General features: G+C 41.3%; 1 long non-coding RNA gene across 1 annotated transcript; it reads left to right on the forward strand.

Moving 5' to 3' along the window:
• Nucleotides 1-865: 865 nt before the first annotated feature.
• Nucleotides 866-7248, forward strand: LOC310827389. Its single transcript, XR_014556330.1, has 3 exons — nt 866-2056; nt 3421-3597; nt 5108-7248. It is a non-coding gene; the product is annotated as an uncharacterized lncRNA (long non-coding RNA).
• The last annotated feature ends 15568 nt before the right edge of the window (nt 7249-22816 follow it).

Raw genomic sequence — 22816 nt, forward strand, 5'->3', positions numbered from 1 at the left:
AATTATGAGTGAATAAATTTCACATCCTAATTGGCTTTTAGAGGGCTTGTTGTCAAAGGCAATGTTACAGCAGCTTTTCATGATTATTCAAATAATTGTTTCTGAAAAGAATTCCCTTCATATGTTTAGCATGCCTTGTCTGGATAGAAGGAAAAAAACCATAGAATAAAGAAAAACTGGGTGCAGCACAGAAGTACTGTCTACACACAAACTCTCCATGGCTTAGAACCAGAGAAGTTTCTGTGGGATTTAATCCGCTGGGAGCAGTCAAATACAACATTCCTTGTTTTGCTAGAGTGGACATGCAAGGGAATGTTTGGTCCAGCCAGTCGAAACTTCCTGTTCCTCCTGGCCTGGACTGTGGTTTTTTCAACCGATATACTGGCATGTCATGCCAATTTTCATTCACACCAGTGGGCGTGGTGTGACACAACAATGGACACCATTGGACAACTTCACTTCTCCCCCTTTCTTCAGATGTGTGCTTCTGTTCTCCCATGCATAATTGTTTAATTGTACATCAAAATGGAAAATAACTCTCTATCTGTACTGCTAAAGGCATAGCATGGTATGGAAACCTCCACTGAGCTAAAAAGAAGAAGAAGAAGCTCTCAGAGAGTCTAAGAAGTTAATGCTTGGGTGAGAATGTATCTCTGCCAACTCACACTTGGTGTTTAACTTAGATCACATGAGGTATTCATTTACAAGTCTCCATTTTGAGTGTGTGAGTTAGGTCTTTATTCTGACGCACTGAAGAAGAAAGGATGTGCAAATTATTCTCCAGTTCTCAGGCTGGGTTGGAGAAGCAGAGCTTTGATTTCAGCTATGGGTGAAGTTATTTCATATTTCTAAGATTCTATTCTTTGGCATCTCTGCTATCTGGTCCCTGCCCAGTCAGACTATATTAATGGCCAATACTTCTGCATAGTATGGAGGAAGATAGAGACCTCATTTTTGCAGCAATCCACTCTGGATTTTCTCAACAGACACTCCTCCTTCGCTTTTGAATCACCCTCTTAGCCTGATTCAAAGATTATGTGTCATGTATAAGACTTAGATTCATGTGTTGAACACTTCCTCTGTTGTTGCTGCTGTAAGAATTGCTAAAGCCTTCGCTTCCGTATTCAATTGTCCATAGTGTGGCATTTGTACGGAGCCCCAGGTCGTCTCACAGACTATTGACTCGTACACCACTAATCTGCTGCCACCAACCATGTCCTCCCTGGTAAAATCACTTCAGTCTCAGTCATGTTTTCAATTAATAAAGAAGAGTGTATTTTATTTTAGATACAAACAAACTTTTACGGCATTCCAAACGTTGTTGCTCTTTACTTTCTTAGTCTTATTTTCCTCTCTCTATCTCTTGTACCTCCCCACACTCAAGAATCCACTGCCTTAACTGTCTCTCTATTACCAACTGCCTGCCAACTGCTTCTCCAACTGCCTTTCTCAACCAGCCAGCCCACTAAAACCAACCAACTACCACCAACAACTCCCAATGAACTCCTCCCAGAACTGATTTTATAGTCCCACTGACTCCACCCCCCTGTGTCCTGACTGGGCAACCTGTTTAACTATTTACCTCCAGCACTCTCTCTTATGTTAACGTCACACATAGCTACTGTGAATAGAATTCACTGTGGTTCAGGGAAGAAAGCAAATTTAGTTAAGCCAGGTTTGAAGTTGGACTCCCCCCCCCCCAAACCAGGGCTGGCCCACCCATGAGACAAGCTGGGGTGACCACCTCAGGTGGCAGGATCCACAGGAGTGACAGATCCAGCCTCCGAGGCATGTGTTGCCAGCTGCTGCTGCAGTGGAAGCGATATCTAAGACATGCTCCTTGGAGGCCAGACCAGCTGCCTCCTCAGCAGCAGCCCCCAATTCTGCCTCCATAGCACCCTCTTGGTGAATAGGACACACTGCTTGTCTCCTCCCATCCCTAGGCAGGAAATGGAAGGGACTGCCCTCTGTGGTCTCCTAGGCTCTGCACCTGCCTGACATGATTCAGAGAGTGTTGCCCCCTATGATGGCCTTTGATTCCCACTTCCACCACTGAGTAAGGTTGATTTTACTCCCCTGCCACCACCACCACCATTCCTGATGTAGATCTTCACTCACCCCTTCCTCCCTGGTGGGGAGGATGCCATTCTGTGGTTTATTTCAGGTGCCAAAATATATAGGTCCGGCCCTACCCAGCACACGCTGTGCAAAATGTCGAAGTGTGGTTCATTGGAAATGGGAATTAATGGTTCTGATCTCATCAAAAGCCATCGCAGGGGAGAAGGAAAGGGGTGCTTGCAAACCCAGGCTCATTCCCATGGTGCTAACAAAACAGAAGATATGAGGGCTACTTGAAATGATAGGAGCGAGTGGAATGGTCGAAAAATGGCAAAGGTGGTGTCAGAGAGCCAGTGTAGATGGTTAATTTTGTATCTGCTGTCAAAATAGTATAAATGTTAGCATCTGAAGAGGAAAAGCATTCTCTTTCAAAGTCATGTGCTGCTTTTTCCAGATGCACAGTTTCACAGAGGGAAGGAAGAACTGTTTAGCATCCCCAGCAGAGTAGCTGTTGGGGACTTGGTTGCAACAAATGAGATACACTGCACTTAGGTACATACCACATACATGGATCCTTGTCCCTTTTGATTTGTTCGCTCTGGTGTATATATTGTTAACTGAGCAGTGCCTGCAGTTTTTGCATCTGTTGTACCTACAGGGGATCACTGCAGTTTAGGTTGTTGTGTCATGATTTATCGGAAGCTTGTTCTAATTATTTTTTTTAACTGTAAAAAAGTGTGTGAGTCTGTGGGGGTCCCTGATTACGCAACATCAGTGTCTGCCCAACCTGTTCCGCCATGAAATATTGAGTGTTTGAGGAAAGTTTTTCCTTTTTTTGAAATGTATTTTAGCACATGTACGTTATACAGTATATGCATATTGCACTTTTTAAAAATTATTGTGATATCTTGTGTGGTCGTTTTCTGGTGTGTCTTTTGAGAAATATTGGCTTGAGGTTGAATCCAATAGGGAGTCATTGCATGAACAGAAAGATTTCTGTTCATGCAGCAGAAATTACCCTCCCCTCCCTCATGGATTCCATACACCACCCCCAAATCTGCATGATTGGGGGAACCCTCAGCGAAGATGTGAAGATGCATAGTCCACACTCTCATAAAGCCTATTGAAAATGAAATGGGTGTGTCTTTAATGAATGCCTCAAGAATCCAGTGGCAAAACAGTTAGCACATGGGTAGGCAAACTAACGCCCGATGGCCGGATCCAGCCCAACCACCTTCTAAATCCGGCCCACAGATGGTCCAGGAATCAGTGTGTTTTTACATGAGCAGAATGTGTGCTTTTATTTAAAATGAATCTCTGGGTTATTTGTGGTGCATAGGAATTTTTCCCTTCAAAATATAGTCTGGCCCCCCACAAGGTCTGAGGGACAGTGGACCAGCCCCCCGCTGAAAAACTTTGCTGACCCCTGACTTAGCAGATATCCTCAAGAGATCTCACAATATGACAACCGCAACTGAAAAAGAACTTCTCCAAGTTTCAGCCTCTTCAAAATAGTCCCTGTGGATACCATTTCATGCGGTAGGTGAGATGGATGTAGGAGAATGTGCTTCCTAAGGTACCCAAGACCTGGAATGACAGGTCATGAAACATTTAGGATATATCCATTTAAGCCCCACTTTAGCATAATCTTAAATGGAAAGAAGAGCAGTCATGGCAAATGTATTTTAGACAACGAAATAACTAGAGATAATAAAAGATATTATATCTTGCCTCACTAAGAAGTCAGAAGAGGTGTCAATTGGTTGTTATGAGTGCCAAACAACCTTTCAATAAGGAAGTTTATTATGATGCTGATACATGGGCTATGCAGCAAGAAAGAATATGTCTGAGAGAAAATGCCTGAAAGACAAGGAGGTATAATGTGAATAGCAAGACAGTGAGGAATCTACCATAATAATAAAAAATTCTTTTTGCACCTAAACAAGTCCCGTATTTTTCGCTCCATAAGACACACTTTTTTCCTACTAAAAGTTAAGGGGAAATGTGAGTGCGTCTTATGGAGCGGATGGCGCTGTGCAGAGAGGGAGAGCTGCGCAACACCTGTTCAGCGAAGCCGGAGGAGGAACAGAAGGAGACCCTGCTTCACTGAAGAGGCGCTGTGCAGCTCTCCCTCTCTGTGCAGCTCTCCCTCTCTGTGCAGCGCCTCTCCTGCGAAGAAGAGGTGCTGCACAGAAAGGGAGAACTGCGCAGCGCCCCTTCAGCGATGCCTGTCTTGCGAAGCTGGAGGAGAAACAGAAGGGTCTCCTTCTGTTCCTTCTCCAGCTTCACTTGAAGGGGTGCTGCGCAGTTCTCCCTCTCTGCACAGCGCCTGCGAAGGAGAGGTGCTGCGCAGAGAAGGAGAACTGCGCAGCACACCTTCAGCACACCTTCAGTGACACGCCTGTCCTGGCTTCTGCCTTAGCCGTGCGCAGCCTCTTCGGGCAGGGGGAGCCTTCATGCTGCTGCCCTGTGGAACAGCCACACGGTATCCCAGAAGCCAGATCCCTCTTGCTGTTCTGGCTCCTGGGATTCAGAATAATTTTTTCTTGTTTTCCTCCTCCCAAACCTAGGTGCACCTTATGGTCTGGTGCGTCTTATGGAGCGAAAAATATGGTAAATATCAAGTTGTTCCTCTGACTCTTTGGCTTCAGTATTTGCCATCAGGACTTGTCACACATTAGTGACCCCTGCCGCTCCTCCCTATTCCAGATTGTAGCCTGTAGTTTTGAGTATTGTAAACAAGATCATTTGAAGGTTCATTTTTATAATGCCTCAAAAACTTAACTTTCCCCCCCTCCTTTGAGGGCTTACCTAAAAATGAAAGAAGCTCTTTCACATCTGATTGCTGTTTGCTTTAGAACCAGTCTGTTGACTAAAGGAGATCACAAATTTTGATTAGCATGGCTTAATTGCCACAATTTCTCTTCCCCGGTAATTTGCTATTGACAAAGATGTATTAACTTCATGCCTATGAAAAATGGCAACCTGTATAAAAATGTCTGCAGTTCCTCGTTTTTGATAGCTCTGTTTGCATTTATTTTTTATTCAGTATTTATTTTGTATATGATACAGGCTAAAGGTTGCTGTGCATCACCATAGTTACTGGGGATTTCTGTTAAATGAACAGCTAGCCTACTATAACTCTTAGGCAGTCAAGCATTCTGCAGGGAGTGCACAAGAAAATGTTTGGAAGTAAGTATCTCATTCATCAATACCTTTGATGAGCAAATTTGGTAGTCCTATGCCAAACAGTTGGAAAGTAAAATGCAGCCAAGGTAGGGGTTTCCAGTTGGATATGTGATAAATTCTTCCATCACCCACCAGCCACTGCAGGACACAAGGACAGATACTACTCTAGAATAACAACCAAAATCAAGGCACTCTGGTTCCCCTCCATGTAGTCACCACTTTCACTGTATATAGCTTAGTTGTGACCGTATTTACTATCTATAAAGAAATTACAAATTGGTTTAATAGTTCCTTTGGTTGTTGATTGAGAATCTTTTCTACTTGGCAGTAATGACTGCAAATTACATTTATGACAGCTCATAATGAGTGGGGAATACCACATGTTCCATCATCTCTTATTTTCTCTGGTCCTTACTACAGCTCTTCTGCAACTAGTAAACTTAGGTGGTGAGTGCAGACAGGACTGAAGCCCAAATGTCATCCCGCTAATCCTTGCTTCCCTTTCTCCATCCTACTCTACAGTCTCCATTTTCTGACTACAGTGCTACCCCGGGTTAAGAACTTAATTTGTTCTAGAGGTCCGTTCTTAACCTGAAACTGTTCTTAACCTGAGGTACCACTTTAGCTAATGGGCCCTCCCACTGCCACAGCGCCGCCGCCACACAATTTCTGTTCTCATCCTGAGGCAAAGTTCTTATCCCAAGGTACTATTTCTGGGTTTGCGGAGTCTGTAACCTGAAGCGTCTGTAACTTGAAGTGTCTGTAACCCGAGGTACCACTGTACAAGGTAAAAGAGTACTGAGAGACCTGGTAGTATGGAAAGCAAGGTAGTGGCTTGGCTTCATCTTCCACTCCTGTTACTAGTGCGGTGTCCACCCCCTTTTATTTGTTGACCCTCCAATGCAGAACACGCACACTCTGAACAAGATGTGCATTACAGTGTTAAATGAACAATACATGGACTTCCTCATCTTTAGCAAGCAGGTGAGTAACAACAATGGATATCAACGTAAGGCAATATGTTTGCCTCATCTTTAGGTGAATTTTTCAGTGTGGCTTTAAGCAGTCTGAATATTTCTTCTAATTTCTTCCTTCGTCTTTTTTATATATGGAGCTGACTTTTCTGAGAAAATCCCACAAATACAATTTTTCAGAAACAATTTCCTGAGGGGGTGTTTACTGATGATCAAACTGGTAAAAAGAACAAACCATATATTTTAAAAAGAATCACTTTAATAAGTCAATAACCCAGCATTAACATGACTGAACTGAATTTGAATTGCTAAGCTTCATCAGAAGAATTTTTAATACCTATCAATATTCCTGGGTTCTCTTGAAAGACACGAATTATTATTTTTAAATTCCAACTCTGCTATATTACACTAGTTACTAAAATTCATATTAACTGAATATTAACTTCAATCCTGTGTAGCATTGATTTACAGAATCACATTTCTCTGTATAAAACTATAATAATAAAGCCCCCAACCATTTTGGGGGTGCAAAATCTATAAATTGCAATCCTGAACAGTGTAAGGTTTGCTTAAATATCATTTATTTCATTGTGGATTGGATTGCCATCATGGATCTCATCTGAGGATTGTATTTCAGAACACATATTCTGGGAGACTTTGTAGCTGATGCTTTTGCACACATGCACCAGTCACTTTAGATAATAAATGATTAATGATGAAAAACTAAAGTATTTGCACACAAATTCCCATTTGATTACAGTTCTGATTTTTCTTCCATTTGTGTTCCATCTAGTTTTCTACATTTTGCCCTAGCCTTATCATTAAATATTGAGGGAGAAATAGTCATTTATCAGAGACACACCATATGCTGAAAAAATTCAGGTTTTTTATTTTTTAATTTTTTTAAAAAAACCTAACTGCTAGGTTTTGTCCAGAACCCCCATTATTTGAATTCACAAGGTGCTCCCCATTTTTGAATAGAATTACTATTTATCCAAATGTAATATATTAAACTTGTTATTTTATATTCCTCTCACACTCATGTCCTTCAAGGGGAATGTTTACTACTCTGATGTGCATGAATGATGCAGTTCTGTAATCTAAAAAAAAAGAAATATACCTTGGGGGAGGGAGGAAATATATGTGCTATGTTTCATAGACATTGCAGAAGAGAAACTTGCATGGCTAGCATCCTAATCCTCAGTTATCATTAACCTGAACACAAGGCCCAGTTAATACATTCCCTGGCAATTGCTTGATGCCCAAGAAAAACCCACTCCCTCATAGTCAGTGTTCATGTTGCCTTGAAAATGAAGAGTCTGATTGGGAGAGGCGGATGATGCCACAGGAAGTGCTGGTGCGATTCAGATACATCATCTTTGCCCTGGCCTATCTTTCCATATGCTACCAAAACAAAGTGGGTGCAGACAGGGGTGCCAACTTGAACAAAATATTGGGGGGAGGGGTAAGTAAGCCCTGCCCTGCATAATCAATCACATGACACGTTGTATAGACACCATTTGAATGGCAATGCCCATCAACATTGGAGGGCGGCCACTCAAATATTTTGTGTGTGTTTGTGTGTGTGTGTGTGTGTGTGTGTGTGTGTGTGTGAAGACCCCTCAGTCCCTAGGAGTTGGCTCCTATGGATCCAGATCTGGTTCAGCAGCTGCCTCACCACTGTAGTGACATCTGTATTACCTGGACTGAAATGAACTGATGTTGCACCTGGTTACAGTGGCCAGAAACAGAGGAAATGTTTCACCAAAAAGAAAGACAACATTTGCATAACATTGTCTCAAGCTTATGCATATGTATATGTTTCGATGAAGGAAGTCAAACGGTGGCTCTCCAGATATGGATGGACCTCAAATCCCATCAACCCTGACATTGCTCATGCTGAGTCTTATGGGAGCTGAAGTCCAACTACTTCTGGAGAGCCACAAGTTAGTCATTCTGGTGTATATGCAAATTTAGAAAGATCACATCCCACCGTAGTGGAGGAGTCTGATACTGTGACCTTTGTGCCTCCTCAATATGCTGTCCAGATGCTTGGCATTATTTATCTTTAAACCAGACTTTCATGTAGAGGACACCTTCCAAAAGAAGGTGGTCCACACACATAGAGAGAAACTCAAACCAATATGCATTTTCTCCTAATCAGGCCAAATACATTCTTAACAGAGCAGATTTCTGGTCCACTTCCTTAACCACCCAATTATAAATGTGCTCTAGTTCAGGCCCGAGGCACCTGCCAAAGGCGCACTCTTAAAATGTCAAAAAGAAAACAGCATCACCATTTAATATTCTAGCAGATCAGTTTCAGTCTTACCCATTGCAATGAGTTAAATAGTCTGGAGTGCGCAATTTTAAAAAAGCACTTAGAATTTTGATCACATAGGCAGGAAATGCCAAGGAGCTCCCCGTAATTATCATGTCAAGAGGAAGAAGGGGGAAGGGAGTGTGCATTCTCTATTAGAGGTTTCAACAAAGGGAGTGCAGTGAAGAGAGGCACCCTATGCATCCGTCTGTATAGGTCAGGGGCAATTCTCTCAGGCAGAACATTGGGGTATCATAACCACATCAGTATGTAGCTGAGGTTTGATCAGATGCTCCTCTGTTTCATTGGCTTCCAATATTTTCCTATTTGTGACCAGGACTGTTGGGCACCTTCTGAGGGAGATAGGGCCCAACACTGGACGATAAAGATGAAGGAATTGCAGCTGGGACTAATTCCATAACATTCCATCTCTTGCTCTGTCACGGAATATTCTATAGGATTCAGATTGCACAATTTTAAGAATACAATTATATTAGTAGTAGTAGTAGTAGTAGTAGTAGTAGTAATATCATCAATGTTTTCCCCCTAGAAAAATAGGTGCCAGTACTCACCATGAAGTTGTTACAGTAAGTGTAACACTTTTTAACAAACAAAAAGAGGTGCCAGTACTGCGTACCCTTGAGTCCCCCCTCCCCCCAAAAGCACTTCTTGTTGTTGTTGTTGTTGTTGTTGTTGTTGTTGTGGTTTATATTGACCTCATAGTTCTGCTCCTCCGAATTTCATGCTTACAACAACCCTGGGAAGTAAATTAGGCTAAGAGTGATTTGAATCCTGGTTTTTCAGGCCCTAGTATAACACTCTAACTACTATACCACAATGGATAGTGTGTACCCTAGATAGAGTACAATAAGCAATACACACATGAGTACAGTGGTACCTTGGGTTACATACGCTTCAGGTTACATACGCTTCAGGTTACAGACTCCACTAACCCAGAAATAGTGCTTCAGGTTAAGAACTTTGCTTCAGAATGAGAACAGAAATCGGGCTTCGGCGGCACAGCAGCAGTGGGAGGCCCCATTAGCTAAAGTGGTGCTTCAGGTTAAGAACAGTTTCAGGTTAAGTACGGACCTCCGGAACAAATTAAGTACTTAACCTGAGGTACCACTGTATATTCAACTGAAGACTTCAGGTCTATTTTTTCTTGTATTTGACTTTTGAAACTTTCCAAAATCTTTTTTTGATGTCAAGTCTATTGTCTGGATGCTAGGAGAGCAAACCCAATATTACAGTATTGCATCCTTGCACATTTTACAGCCCCCATTAGTAATGTTTGGAGATTTATCATCTTCTTTAAGTATAGACTCCAGAATTTCTACATAAATGAAAGTCCACAGAATTCTGCTGCTGACCTTTGAAAACAAGTGTACAAGCTGATTAAATGTTATGCACTGCTGACCTTATGAATTCCATCTTAAGAATTTCTGTGAACTTTTTTCATCTTTCAAAAGAAATCTTATTGCATACATAACATTAAAACTGTGTCTCAGGTGAGAAAAAGCCAAGCTACAAGTTTAGCAGGATCATTCCTAGGCTCAAGGTGTAGGATAGCATGACCAAATGCTCCTTCAACTCAACGAAATCTCTTGGTATGTAGATTTTTTCAAGTAAGGTTTTTATGTACAAAAGCATCTGAAATGTCATTCCACATGTGCAGTCTGAAGTGGAATAAAGTCAATATTCTCTGAATATATAAATCAGCAGTGATCTGCAACATAAAGAAAACTATATCTCCCGGGAGAAAAGTCAATATACAGTAAGATTGTGTTCTGAAAATACTCTGTTTCCCCACAGCAGATAGATCTCAAGCAACAAATGATTAACTGCACTTTTGTTGTGCTCTAAGATTTCTTATGCTCCAAATTCATCATCTGGAAATGCTTTAATCTTACAATCATATGCTCATTTACTTAATCTAGCATGAGTCCCATTGAACTGAGTAGGAATTTCCTTGTGAATGTGCAAAGGGCTGTGTTGTTACAGCAATAAAGTTATAAATAGCAGACCCAGATCCATTTGAATTACTTGCAGGTAGTTTAAATAATCCCACGTTTCCTCTAGGTGGTAAGACAATGACACACCACTTATTGATCTACTAATTATATCACAAATAGCAGATCAAATGCATGATGACTAAATTAGTCAACATCTGTATTTTAGCCTGTTCTGTTCTACAGAAAACATCAACAAAATATGAAGGTAACAGCTTTTCAGGTGTTTGATCTGCCAATCCCTAGTTTGTCACTGCTGCTGCTGCTGCAAGATAAGAAATGGCAAAAGACCATTAAAACAGCGCAAAAGGACTAGAGTGATTATCACAATTATGTTTAAGATAACACCTTTACTTTATGAAGAGTCTGAATCTATACTTGCTTTCACATTTTATGCTGTGTCTCATTTAACCGTGTTTCTTATTCCTCCGTAGTGTCAGCTGACTTTCAAATGAATACTGTTTGCAAGGATTACTTGGTACTAATAGCTTCATTAGTCACTAATTTGACACTGATGCAAAGATCAAAGGTTGCACCAAAGATCACTTCTCAGTCTCGTTCTTCTGTATGGCCAGTCAGCTTTCTTAATGCATATTGATTTAAATAAACTCATCCCCAATAGCAACACCTAATTCCTTGCAAAACTAGTTTGAGGGAAATTATCCACGGCTTTGCATGGGAGCCTCATAACCAAGCTGAAGTGGACTGAAGGAATTGGGCGAGGGCCGAAATGAATCTGAAGCAGCTTGTCGTCTGGCAATGAAGATATGAAAGGCAGGAGTGGTTGCACTTCTGCTTATGACTGTAGAACATTTATGAAATCCAGTGCGAGCTCATAATCTATGAATTTTAGTGCTGCCAGCTAGAGAGTAATGTGCCAGGGCCAAAAAGAGTCATAGACAAATAGCTGCCTTAAATTTTGAATGTCAGCATATTGTACCAGACAATTTAATCTTCACTAAGGAAGGCTACAGCATAGTGGCTCAAACCGTCTGACAGCTGAGATGTGTTTGGGGGAGAGAAAGTCCAGGCAACTGGAGTGACTAAACAACAGGAAAAAAAGGAATGCATGTTCTGATGTCTAAATTCAGGGTTTTTGCTTCAGAATTTAATTTTTGTGGCTAATGTGTAGCCAAAGCTATATTGGTGTTTGGTGGACAAGAACCATAAAATTGTAGAACTGATATGACCCCAAGGGCCATCTAATGCAACCCCCTGCAATGCAGGAATCTCAACTAAAGCATCCACGACAGATGCTTGAAAGACCTACAATTGCTCCCAGTACGTTTCTGAGCACAATTCAAAGTGTTGGTGCTGACCTTTAAAGCCCTAAACTGCCTCAGTCTAGTATACCTGAAGGAGCATCTCCACCCCCATCATTCTGTCCGGACACTGAGGTCCAGTGCCCAGGGCCTTCTGGCGGTTCCATTGCTGCAAGAAGCCAAGTTACAGGGAACCAGGCAGAGGGCCTTCTTGGTTGTGGCACCTGCCCTGTGGAACGCCCTCCCACCAGATGTCAAAAAGAAAAACAACTACCAGACTTTTAGAAGACATCTGAAGGCAGCCCTCTTAAGGAAGCTTTTAATGTTTAATAGACTATTGTATTTTAGTATTTTGTTGGAAGCCGCCCAGAGTGCCTGGGGAAACCCAGCCAGATGGGTGGGGTATGTATGTATGTATAAATAAATAAATAAATAATTGCCATCCAACCTCTGCTTAAAAACCTCCCTTGAAGGAGAGTCCCCCACCTTCCGAAGGAGTCCGTTGCACTGTCAAACAACTCTTACTGTCAGAAAGTTCTTCCTGATGTTTAATCGGAATCTCTAAATCTGCCTTCCATGTTCCAGGTCATGGATCTCTTCACAAGTATACACATTCTGTAGATATAATGCTGCTACTCCTCCCTTCCTGTTTGCTCTATTCCAATTTCTACATCCCTGTCATATGTCTCATCCCAATAGGTTTCAGTAATGCCTGTTAGGTCCTATTTCATATTTATTCACAGGCTTTCTGCAATAGATTCTGATCAAGAAGAGTCTAGAACACTAGAACATTCTTTAAATATACAGCAGATCTACACCTCTGGTAAAACAAATCTGAGTTATTTGGAATATATGCTTCTATAGTTATTTAATTGGATTACATTGGGCTGAAATATCACATATTGCTCGAAAATGCTGTCAATCAGCCTCCCCAAAATTTGCTTACAGTCAATTGTATATCAAGGATAAATATAATCTAAAACTTTGTCTTGAGAAGAAGCCAGTCCACTAAAGTTAAATGAAAAGCCTTATTAAAGCAAAAATATGACACTGGGAAGAGGTCATCATGAAATGATAGAGGGAAGAACGCCAAGCTTCCAGGCAATGCAAGTTTGGCATGAAAAAATATGTTTTTTCTTCACATGAAGAAGACAGCACTGTGCCAATGGCGTTCCAAGTTGAGAAGAGGTAGGAAGGTCACTCTGCTTTATTTACTTCCTCTGCACTTTATTCCAGACTGAGATATAGCCCATTTATTTTCCTCTCTGCTTCTCATGATGTCTCATGAGATATTGACATTCCAACTCATTTATAAGACTTCCCAAGAACTAGGGAACAAAGTCTCCACTTTGCAATGTTGGTGAACTGCCTTTTGTTGTACAGAGTATGATCTACATGGCAAGGTGAGGGGGTGACCCAAGACTCTTCAAGGGCTTCAACAGATATAATTGCCCTTGCTTCTTTATAACCATTATGTAGATATGTAGGGACGCTATCTAGAAGCTGCTTAAATAATAGAAATTAGTTTCTTTCCTGGTGGCTCCTAAATCATTCTAAATTCGAATCTCTGTTAAAATGGTAAAATCATACTTCATGGCTGAATTTTACATGCCCTGTTCCTGTCCTGAGTAAAACTGAGTATGAGATAGACACCTCTAGAATTACATGTTAAATAATACATTCCAGTGGCATGGGGAATTTAAATTGGCATGCAGCAAGGGAAATGACTTATAAATATAAAATCCATAAAGTAATGGAGTATTCAACTTCTTGTTAATCCACTTAGCACAAAAACTGCCCTGACACCACAAACACCATTGCTTATTAATTTCAGTTTCTATCCTCTTGTTCCCACAGCTCAAGGTACAAAACAGCTGCAACCTTATAAAGGTAAATGTAAATGACCCCGGGACGGTTAAGTCCAGTCAAAGGCGACTATGGGGTGCAGCGCTCATCTCACTTTTCAGGTCGGGGGAACTGGTGTTTGTCCACAGACAGCTTTCCAGGTCATGTGGCCAGCATGCCTAAACCGCCTTCTGGAACAACAGAACACTATGAAGGAAACCAGAGCGCACAGAAATGCCGTTTACCTTCCTGTCACAGCAGTACCTATTTATCTACTTGCACTGGTGTGCTTTCGAACTGCTAGGTTGGCAGAAGCTTGGACAGAGCAACGGGAGCTCACCTTCTTGGACGGATTTGAACTGCCAACCTTCTGATCAGCAAGCCCAAGAGGCTCAGTGGTTTAGATCACAGTGCCACCCACACTTATACCCACCTACCTGAGAGTAAGTTACATTGAACTCCATCCTAAGTATGGAGTTCCATCTTAGGATTGCACTGGAAGGCTGAAATTCTATATGCACTTACCTGGGGCCATGTCCCATTAAACTCAATGGGAAGTTCACATGGTATTTTTTTGAAAACAGTGCAATCCTAACCATGCCTATTCAGAGAAAATCCCCAGTGTGTTCAATGAGGTATACCTCCAGGTAAGAATTCAAACAGTAGTAGGACAGCCATGAAAAAAATGCCTCTCTACATTCCTTTGCTGTTAGATCAGGGTAACAGGGTAACCTTGCAGGTGTTATTTTACTTCAGGAAGTGGAGTAAGACCATGGACCACTTTGCGGCAGAAGCTGCATCACAGGATTGAGCACAAGACAGCTTTGTCTTCTTTCTATGTAGTCTAGTCCAGAGTGGGGAACCTTTTTTGGCCCCAGGGTTACATCCCCTTATGGACAAGTTTCCAGGGAGTGCATCCGGGTGAGGGGCAGGGCTGCAAGGAAAAGTGGGAGGAGCAATGAATGTAGCTCTCAATGTAGCCCCCACAAAGTCAGGTGTTTCTGCTCCCCCTCCCCTCTCCTCCATTCTGGCAAGCAAGAGGCATTGTCACAATTCAAAGGGCATATCCTTGCCAGAAAAAAGCACTTAAAAAGAAGACGTTTTGGAACAGAAATGGTGAGGAGGAGAGTGGGGTGGCTGGGAGTGGACATGACCTAGGGAGAATTCTGAGGGTCAGATAGTCCAGACATTTGCTCTGTAATAATTGGTTGGATGTGGGTTAGTTATCTGTGTGATTGGCAGGAGAGATTAAGAGTGAGGTTGGATGGGGACGGTTGCTAAGGGCAGGGCTTCTTCTTCTTTTCCAGAAGGAACTCACAGGAATTCAGTTCCAGCACCTCTCAGGTAGATTTCGGCCTCTATCAGAATGGAGACTCATTTTTCATTAACCAAATCAGAAGTCACATATTCTTTCTCTCTCTCTCTCCCTACCTCTTTCCATCCCCCTCCCTCAGGCATGCCAAACAAATAAGCCTTGGAAATAATAATTTCATCCCTCTACTAAATTGACCTTCAGGATACAAATCAGACCAGAATAAAAGCAAGATGAAAATTATGTTCACTATTGGAATAATAATAATAATAAACCTTCTTCCTTTCAACTATTATTACTGTTTTTATAATAACCATTGTTGCACAGCATTTTGAACACAGTTCACAAAATCACATTGCATGGAGCAGGTTAAATAGGATACTAATTCCATTAACATAATTCTTGACATTCCAAAAGCTCTTGCAATGAGCTGATTACTTCAGACTTTTCACATTGGGAGATGGCTTCCTATAAAACGAGGAGTTTTCATTTGCAAATATTAGCTGAAGTAGAATTCAATTAAAAACTAATAGAATTGAATTACAATATTAAATGAAAACTGACTTGCATTTTATGTCTGTGTCCTATCACAGGCTACCTATGCAGTTTACATGAGTAGGTCCTTCTAAGCTTCATTTTAATTTAGCCCAAGTTTTTAAATTTTGTTCCTTTAATTAGAAACCCAGGGCCAGATTACCCAGGAAGCTGCAGAAAAGCTGGTTTAGAGAACTGAGAGGGGGATTCTGTTGTGTCAGAGGAACCTGGCTGATATGGGTCATGCACCACAGCTTTCCACTGGCCAGACTTTTTATCCAAGGCAATGCTCTTTGGCAACAGGTAGGCAAGCTGCACTCTTAATAGCCACAGCTGCTGGACCAAGCCTTTGGCAGCTTTTGGTATCTGGGCATCAGAACAATCATTGAGCTCCTCTGGCATATGCTGGCCTTGGGCCACTGCCAGGGTAGGTTCAAGATCCAAGGTTTTCAATTATAAAGTCCCCAGCTTAAACTTGCCAGATGCTGCCAGGTCCTACCCCTGCTATAGTCTGCAGATTTCCCTAGTAGCAAATTACAGGACAAACTAGGCTTGCTGCCTCCCAAACAAGGCTCCTGTGCCTGGAACTTGTGGAAATACAACCAGTGAGGCATCTCCTATTAATGAGGAAAGGCACAACTTGGATTTCTGCCTGACAAAATTACCAAAGGCAAATGAAACCTGCCAGTAATTTGATTCTGGACTCAGCTACATTAGTGAAAAAACAGCACTTTGAATGCATTATAAACATGCAACACCAGATGGCTCTGGAGAGCAAAAAAAAAAAAAAGCTATTTTCCATAGTGTTTTATTTTCTTTTGTTATAACAATTTAATTTCTGACTTATCTGTAGCATTTCCCCCCTGTGTGTAGATCCACCCACAGGTTGTAGTGTTCTGCCCAGACACAGTTTCTGACAGCCAATTGCCGGCTATGTCTGGGAAATTCCGGACGTATGGCAACCCTAACTTGGAGCCCTCCATATGTTGTTGGATTCCAGCTCTCTTTAGCTTGAGCCAGCATGGTCAAAGTTCAGGCATGAGGACAGTGCAGGTTCCACAACATATGGAGGGCCACATGTTCCCCATCCCTACTGTCAGGCTCTACAAACTTGCATCACAACAAACTTTCTGCCTTTGCTCCTGAGCTTCGGACTCACCAACATGAAAGTTTCCCAGTCAACAGCAACTGCAGGAAACGGTTCCACATGGAGGAACTGCACAGGTTTGGAGCAACATTTCCCTGCAGAAATGCTGTGATGTGTACTGCCTTGGGCTTTCTCTAGGTTCCCAAGAAGATCAGTATAAGGATCAGCAAAACTGCTGTACAACTTGCAAGGTTCAAATTGATTTATTTGATCAGTTTCCGCCTAGACCCTCCTCACCCTCTGTCAACCTGCAGCCTGCTTAAGAACATAAGAACCACCTGCCAATGGCCATCTAGTCTAGCATCCTGTTCTCACATTGGCCAACCCGATGCCTGTGCAAAACCTGAAAGCAAGACCTGGGTACAAGAGCATTCTTGTTTCCTGCAGTTTCCAGTAACTAGTATCTATGAGCATAATTGCCTTTGACCATGGAGGCAAAACATTCTCATCATGGCTAGCAGCCATTACTAGCCTTATCCTTCATGAATTTGTCCAATCCTTTTTTAAAGCAGTCCAAGTTGGTGGGCTTCCCTACCTCTTGCATGAGCAAATTCTATAATTCACACAGCTGAATATTCTTTGGTAGTCTTCAGGAGCCTCACTTAATGTGATTTTAGAAGATATAAAAGAGTGCCTTTGGGAAAGGGATCACTGCTGGCAGGTGTACTGCAAGAAGCAATAGCTCACAATCTTAAGAGGTTGTTTGCAATTCACAGTGAACCTTACTTCTAAATGGTGCATGTACTTTAAAAGGTTGGATGCAGCAGAGCAGAAAAAAGAAATTATTTTAATCTTCTGGATGAGCGCCAGCCACACATTTATGAAACCAAATATATAACGCAATTACCAATCTCACCCAGTGTGTTCTGTCATTGAACATTATTTGCTTTTCCAAATGGACAATAAGCATTATGCATATAAAATGTGAAATACAACTAAAACTGAGCCTCAAGCAATATGCACTTGATTTGGCTGTTTAACTTCCACAGAAAGTTGCTTCATGATTTTTGTATAAAAATAGCAAAACTAAATGTTCTCATTCTGTCGATAGCTTCTATCAGAAAATTTCTGAAAGTAAGTTTTGTGTGTTGGCTAGTTTATTTATAATAAATTTGTCATGTGTCTAGGCACCCGAGAAAGTTTCCAAAAGTCTGCCCATCTCTCATTCTCGTATAAAATTAAGAATGAAATTTTAGCACTGTTTTATTATACAAATATGAAAATGCCCATATTCTTGAGGAGGATTAGCTATCTCTATATTCAGTTTGGTTACTTTGCGGGGGGGGGGGAGAGAGAAGCATTTTCTTGACTCTCGCCAAATTCAAATTTTCTTTCTTCCAATGTGAACCCTCTCAAGGAAGGTCGGCTTCAGCCATTCAAATGTTTACTTGTAGTTTAAGAGCTTTAATCACAGATGAGAATTTTGCCCGATAGATCTGAAATTGGCCACCTGCTCCAGCAGGTTATTGGAACTGTAATGAGTACTCATTTTATCTAATTCAGTAGGTTACACACAGAACCAAACAAGACAGTCTTCTTGATTTATTAGCAGTGCTGAAGGGTCTCTCCTCCTCCTGCTCACGTACTCTCTCTCTCTTTCAGATGAAATTAAGAAAGAAATTTTACAGTTTTTGCTTGATATTCCAGTGTTCTTAAAAAAAAGAATCAGTTTTTAGAAACATTCAGAAACCTGAACTCCTTTGAAATATATCACGCACACAAAAACAGTTTATGCTACCTGTTTTTAAGAGACACATTGCCTTCTGATACACAAGACACCATGATATGGTTTGTTGGTTTGCTCTCTTCATTTCCACATTGACCCAGTTGAGGAACCCAGCTGAGGAACTGGCAAGCCCATGTAATCCTGCCAAGAAAGATCAGAAGAGAGATAAGGAATCCTGTTTTATCTCCTGCCTTCATCTTGAAGCCATACTCAAATGCCTCAATAGAAAGGTAGCAATGCATAAATTCACTAAGGAACAGGGCCAGCCCCACCATTAGACAGAATGAGGAATCTGCCTCAGTCAACAGATGCTAGGGACAGGGATTGGCAGTGTAGTGTTGGAGAATAGAGCAAATGACCTGCTTTGTGCCCTGAACTAGGCTGCTTCCTTTAGGGAGACACTGTCCTGTCCCCAAGGTTGAAATAAGATTCAGCTTCCAGGTTAACCAGTTTTTCTGAGTAGAATGGGAGGAGCTGCCATCTTGTCCTCTGCCTCGGACAACAAAATGTCTTAGACTCAGTGGCATAGCGTGGGGGGTGCAGGGGGGGCCGGCCGCACTGGGCACAACATCTGGGGGTTAGGGTTAGGGGGCGCAAATCCACGGGTTAGAGAGTGCAAATTACTTGCCTTGCCCCGGGTGCTGACAACCCACACTACGCCACTGCTTAGACTTGACTGGCTGTATCAGTGAATGTCTGTTCCTTCACTCTTTCCAGAAAGGACTCCGCAGGTAAAATAGTTAAGAGCTTTTTCACATGTTACAGCAAAAATGGGTCATAGATTTCAGCCAGAGCTATTTCAGCAAATTCTACAATCTGTTTCAGAGTTCTGGAGGTCATAGCAAAGGGCACAGCCAAAACCTGTGATCTTATACAGAAAGTTATATTCCTCAAATGTGTTGATTCTTCTGAGTGAAGAAAATGACATGAAATAATTTTGTAAGTCAGCTGGCCCTAAAATAAAGCAAATCACCACTTCTTAATTTTTTTCTACACTGTGGACTTGTCTTGTTCACTTCCTGCCAAATTTGTCTGTTTGCCTAACAGCATATTCTCTACGATGGCTATGTGGCATTATTATGTTGCCAGATTCCTTTTTGTGTTTTCTGTCACATGAATATGACATGGAAATGTTTTCTATAAAATGCTTGTAATTGTGGTTATAATGGAGAATACTCTATTCCAAAAGTTTTTAACATGGGAGCTTTCCCACGAAACATGAATAAATAAACCAAGATTTCCACAGCTGTTGTGTGTTTAATGGTTCTTGTATTTGTATTTGTTTTTTAAAAAAATGCTTGTTCATATTCCACGTGCAAATTCCAATCACTTAGCCACTAACAGGATAGTTTTCTTTGTTTCTTTGAGCACAATTCACCATGGCAAATCTCGGTTTCATTACTAATCTATCAAACAGCCCACTAAGGAAATCTTTTCACAAGTTCAAATCTGTAGTTTTCCTGCATAAGTAGTGCTCCCCATTATTCAATGATGGCTGGTACCATTTTCACATGATTGGGCTATAATTTTTAACCTTGCTGTTTTCATCACCATAGAACTTATACAACGCTTATTTAGAAAAGTGTGTCATTACACACGTGTAGAGTCTTACTGTCTCCTCATTAAAAAAACCCAAACCCGTTATTATCTGTGCATCTAGGGAGATGGGAAGCGCTTCCATGTAAGTAGTCCCAAGTATAATTTTCAGACAAGGTTGATTCCATACAATTTAGAAATTAAGCCATACCACATGATATAAGTTTTTGAATTCATGTATTGTTTACACTGGGATGCGGGAGGCGCTGTGGGTTAAACCACAGAGCCTAGGGCTTGCTGATCAGCAGTTTGGCAGTTCGAATCCCCGCGACAGGGTGAGCTCCCATTTCTTGGTTCCTGCCCCTGCCAACCTAGCAGTTCGAAAACACATCAAAGTGCAAGTAGATAAATAGGTACCGCTCCGGTGGGAAGGTAAACGGCATTTCTGTGTACTGTTCTGGTTCGTCAGAAGTGGCTTAGTCATGCTGACCACATGAGCCGGAAACTGTACGCCGGCTCCCTCGGCCAATAAAGCGAGATGAGCGCCGCAACCCCAGAGTTGTCCACGACTGGACCTAACGGTCAGGGGTCCCTTTACCTTTATTGTTTACACTTACATATCCGTTGCCATAAAAAAACTACCCAAAAATATTTAAAATGTGAGGAGCAAATTGCATGCTATACCTAAATTGCATACTATAATATATCTATACAAAACATAACATAAGGAGAAATACATTACATTTTATCGAAGTGGTCTCCGGTGCATAATACTACATTTTGTGAAACCAATTTATTTCTAAATCTTTGGGCAACTAAAACAAATATGGAAACCTAATACATTCAAATATCAAATAATGTGTTTTATAAGCATCATTCAAATTGAAATAATAGCCAGAATTTCAAAGATATTTCCTTAAGGAAATGTATAAAGTAATTTATGTGCTGGAGAATGGCATAAAGAATCCCAACTCAGCACAGCTATTGGAGCATCAACTAAAAAACCAAAAACTCCCATATAGCAACATCTAACCAGTGCCAAACATCTGCATTCTAGAAGGTGTGTCAAAAGGAGGGTGGTCTGATATTGGTTTATACGTACAGTAATTTTATATTAATGGAACATTTATATAGGTAACTATGTTTTGTAAAATTGGTTGTTGCTGTACACTACTGAGAGATACTTTTTAAATTAGGTGGAATCAAAATGGAATGAATGAATGAATGAATGCAGGTATCTCATCCAATTATACATTGCCTCCTGTTGGATGAGAAAAAGTTAACATTGCACTGGTTGTTTGAAAGGCTTGAAGCCATGCTGTTCCCATGGAACCCTGGTGCTTTAAATCCTTGACCTGTTCTTCACTGACACCTATTTTCCATTTTTGTAGCTTGTGCCACCTAGCAAACAGTAGTAGCAGAGTACAGTATTCCTAAGTAGAAGAGGTAAGAGCAGGGATCAACTGCACAGGGCAGTTATCAAGAACATCATCTAGGACAGTGGAAAATAGATGTATTTATGGAGATTCTGTACATTATTATTTACAAAAGCATTCAATGCAAACTCTGAAGGCAGTGTGGGAGTAAAGATCTGTAATCAAAATCAGCCATATCATGTTGATGTCTGACAGCTTAAAACAAAGACTCTCTGTAAAGTTGTTGACCTTTCTTAAATGTCTATTTAGCAATCAAATTACCTACAGAAAATTGATCAGAAACTGTGCAAAACTCTTCTGTTAATATATTTACCCAGACCTCCTATTTCAGTAGTATCGCCTTACCATATCTATGCCCTCTCAACTTGCAGTCTTACAGAAACACCCATTCTGCATTTGTAAGAAATCAATCTTTTAGCGTGGCAGAACCTACATTTTGGAACTCCTTGCCTATTGACACCAGCAGGCACTTTCACTATGCTCTTTTTGTAGCCAGCTAAAACCATTTCCATTTAGACCAGTCTACCCAGACACGCAGGGCATGTAGAATGTTGGTGTGTGTTTTAATTGTTTTCACTGATAATTTTATTGCTTTATTTTCTTTGAGATGTCATTCTTTTGGGTCACAGTGCAGTCGGATGTGGTTAGATAGATTAATCAGCCATAGTTAGGCAGGAAGATGGAGAAAGGTGAACAGATACAGTAGGAAGTTAGGTGAACATCCTTAAATGTGATAGGTGCTTTCTGAGGCCTGCAGTTCAGGGCTATGGGTGGGATTTATAATGCCCTGAAGCTAACCTGAGTGACCTGGTCTTTGGTGGTAGGGGACCTGGAAAGGCTTCCTCACTTACCTGAATGGGTGGAGTTTAAGGAGAGAGGCAGGATTACGGTCTGCCCCTTTCACCAGGCTCACCCGATGCCTGTGCTTTCTGTTCTGTTACCATCCTCTGAATAATATATACTTTGTAATTAATGCATATGGCCCTTAGTTCCACCCAATCGATTTCCGCCTTGCCTCTTCATTTCCTCCTCTGCCCACAGCCAGTCGACATATAGGAAGATCATTTTTGTGGATTGGTTTTAGGACCCTTCATATGGATGAAGGGTATAAAATTTGATTCTCATCCAGATGAAAACATTAGCATGGTTTTAGAATCATTGCCTCCTGCTTAGCATATTTAAACATGGCATCACTAGGATGCGCTTATAGCCATGCATCTTAGTAGTTGTGGGATAGGACATAATCCTGCTTAAGAAGGCTGACAGCCAAAGAGTTCATTCTGACATTTGGATTCCAGAAATACCATCTGTGCATGAGGCACTATTCATAGACCACGCTGGAGCTAATGACTGCAGTAAATCTGACCCCATGATGAATAATTTACAAGAGCCAGGCTTACGAGGGTCCCTTCCTCTTATTTTCCAGATGCAGAGTCAAAATTAGCTGCTTCTCTCAAAAACTACA

Source organism: Podarcis gaigeae (genome assembly GCF_964106915.1).
Source record: "Podarcis gaigeae genome assembly, chromosome: 11".
NCBI classification, from domain to species: domain Eukaryota; kingdom Metazoa; phylum Chordata; class Lepidosauria; order Squamata; family Lacertidae; genus Podarcis; species Podarcis gaigeae.